Source organism: Gymnoscopelus microlampas (assembly GCF_963454915.1).
Source record: "Gymnoscopelus microlampas genome assembly, chromosome: 21".
NCBI lineage: Eukaryota > Metazoa > Chordata > Actinopteri > Myctophiformes > Myctophidae > Gymnoscopelus > Gymnoscopelus microlampas.
The window spans coordinates 44,873,276-44,876,611 of NC_139958.1; the positions used below are offsets into that span (position 1 = coordinate 44,873,276).

General features: G+C 39.7%; 1 protein-coding gene across 3 annotated transcripts in view; it reads left to right on the plus strand.

Moving 5' to 3' along the window:
• The window catches only part of LOC311037001 (H-2 class II histocompatibility antigen, E-S beta chain-like), a 14,283-nt gene extending 11,501 nt beyond the window's left edge, over positions 1-2,782 (plus strand). For all 3 annotated transcript variants that reach the window (XM_084046030.1, XM_084046032.1, XM_084046031.1), the window contains one exon: positions 2,072-2,782. The gene's annotated coding sequence lies outside the window, so the exon portion shown is untranslated. The remainder of the gene's footprint in view (positions 1-2,071) is intronic.
• Positions 2,783-3,336: the final 554 nt, after the last annotated feature.

Below are 3,336 nucleotides of genomic sequence, written 5' to 3' on the forward strand. Positions count from 1 at the left end.
CCTGTTTTCTCCATACATGGGCAAAAAAACATGGCCCCGTCCGTTTGTCCTTAGGTCCCAGCCAGAAAAGTCTGTCTCCCTTTCGTCCATACTGTACATGGGTATGTTTTGTACCTGTTTTCTTCATACATGGGCAAAAAACATGGCCCTGTCCGTTTGTCCTTAGGTCCCAGCCAGAAAAGTCTGTCCCCCTTTCGTCCATACATGGGCATAGACACAAGCTGACACGTCATGTGAAGTCCGGCTTAGCCTGGGTCTGGCAGAACCAGGTCTCCTGGTCTTGTTATTTGCCAGACCTGAAAGGTATGGCCTACACGAGCCTTTGTCACCAATTTGTCCATACATGGTATGTCTGGTTGTGGTTAAGTTTCTTATGCATGAATAAATAGGCACAGACTAGTCGTGACATCACTATTATGTCACAAGTATAAATACGGTTGGTATATAACGTAAGACACAAAGATTTCAGAATTAGACTTCACACGACTTCACAGAACACCGGCTTAGGTCTGGCACAACCAGGTCTCCTGGTCTTGTTTTAAATAGGCTCTGTCATGATTAATTGACCACATATATGAAGTTAAACAACTAAATTCTATCCAAACAATATCTTAAAAGTACATTTCGTGCCTCAAAAAAGAAGTTTGAGAGCGTTTTAAAACCGAAAGTAAGAAGTGAAGACAACGCACAAACAACAATGGCTGCCGTTCGTCTTTTGTCGGCTGCACTCAGGCTGCACTCGGCTTCATTCGGGCTCACTCGAACTCGCCACCTGATTGGCCAACTGTCGCTGTCAATCACAGAACGATGAGCGACGACGCTGATAGGCTTGTCCATTTGGTGAACGGGCTAGAAACGCCCAGACAAGCCTTCAGGCCAGATTCCTGAAATCAAATGGAAATTAGATTTTCCGGAGGGAGGGGCTTTACCAGGCTATATAAAACTAGAAAACATACACAAAACAATGTGCTTGTGTAAGAAGTGAAACAACTAGCCTGGTAAACCATCCCGGTTTGTGTGAATTCACATTATCATGTGCCTTCTGCTTAATTTCTTATAATAATGAATCTAATAATCAAATTAAATAATCCAATGATGTGTTGTATCAGACAACACTGATGACAATGTGGTCAGATTGGGGGGGAGGTAGTTTGAACCATCATCAATGGGTATATATCACTGAACCCTAACCCGATGATTCAGTTCATTGAACACAACATTTCAGTGAGCTGTATCCAATGATTCAGTTCATTGAACCAGACATTTCAGTGAACTGTACCCAATGATTCAGTACATTGAAAACACTGATCATTCCAGCACTAGCAGGATCAAAGACAGAACCTTGTGGTCCAAAGGAGAGTGCAACTGAGCTGCCCTTCCTACTAAGCTACACTATTGACAAAGTATTGGTCAAATGTTGTTTGAATGGACTGAGTTGTTTCTACTTTGATGGTTACTGTAGTTGCAGGGAGGCTGCTGGGAGGTTAGGTTTTTAAGTAGTTTACTATAAACTTGTTCATGATCTATTAACTATTCATAGCATAGTTTTTTAGATAATCATTACATCATTAACCACTAACACACATTTAAAGGACGACTTCACCACTTTTCAACCTATCTTCATATAATAGGTCCTCACTAAAGCTCATGATAAAATGATACATTTTTTTTCTACTTGGTCTGTGTCTCATAGGAGGACTGTGGACAGTCCAGAAACCCGTCTACCAGTGACATCATCGTTAGGCAGGATTTTTTTTTCCAAAAAGATTACAATTTTTTAATTCAGATTTTTATTAAGGCGAGAACAATGGGATCTATTATTGCATTGCAACTTTCCAGGAATACAAAGCATGCAGTTTCTATTAGCTTGGATTCCCCATCGATGACGTCACTGGTAGACGGGTTTCTGAACAGTCTACAGCCCTCCTCTGAGACACAGACCAAGTAGAAAAAAATTGTATCATTTTATCATGAGCATTAGTGAGGACCTATTATATGAAGACATGTTGAAAAGTGGTGAAGTCGTCCTTTAATACATTCTGATTCTTATTGGTTTATTGTCTTTTCACAGAACACCTGGGTGTTTTCAGAGAAGCAGAGGGTCATTGCTGCCCCCTGGTGGAAATACATGTGTCCAATCAGCTTTTAAATACTCATAACAGCAGCACGATGATGACATCATCAACCTTTTTCACAATGTGTCCTTTAAACAATTTAAAATGCTAATTAGCTAGCCAAGGCTAACGATAATTAGTGTGCGGACTCTGTCTTTTCCTTGTGTTTCGACATGGTTTTGAGGTGAGGTTAAGGTTAGGGTTAAGGTTAGGTTTATAAACATAGTTTCTGTGAGGTTAAAGGTCAGGATTTAGGGTTATAATATTTCAGTTCTATACTATATTGAAACATTAAATAAATGATCACACACACAATCAGAGTTCTTAATGACATAATATGAATATCCATGGAAGTCAGTCAGCAATGTTTGTGAAAAGGGTTTTAATATATTTTATAATTGACCATAAGTCATTTATTATGTAATAATGCATTGATAATTATTGTTATGATCCTTATGACATCACTGTTTCCCTATGATGGGTGGACCTGATCCTAGGGTGTTCTGAGGTGATGGTTGGACTTGAACCCTCTAGGCTGGTTGTATGAGATATGATTACATATTGTAAATGATTACATATACATGATTACATATTCACCCCATCACCCCAGACCACCCTAGAAGGTCTAGGTCTACCCAAATTAGACAATGGTGGGCCACCACAGTCAATGCAATCATTCATGTAATCATGTAATCTATATACAATTGAGAAAAGTCAGCAGTTCCTGTCCCCCGCTGAAGCCCCCCCCCCCCCCCACTGATAGATAGGGGTATCTGTATATACAAACCCCCCTGGACAGGAAGTGAGGTCAGACAACACACTCCATATTGGGAACATCTCCTATTATGGCTTTATATATTATAGAGACCAACAAACACAAAGCACTGCGCAGCATATGGTGGTCGGGGCGCTGCGCGCCCCGACCCTCTAGTACTTTACAATATGTAATCATGAACAGGGGAGCAGATCTCATTACAACTTAGGAGGGAACCACAAACAAGGAATCTTCTCATCAATAACATCACCAACATAGAGCTAATGCTAGGATTTTAAACTAACTAATAATGGTCACAATGATTACAGTTTGTCTGACATTTGGTATAAAACACAAAACACAAAATCCATGTTCAATGCATGAAACAAACTATAATGTTGTAATGCAGCATAACTAAAAATAAATAGTCCAATAAATGTATTTGAATTCCCATGAGGTTTTAATTAT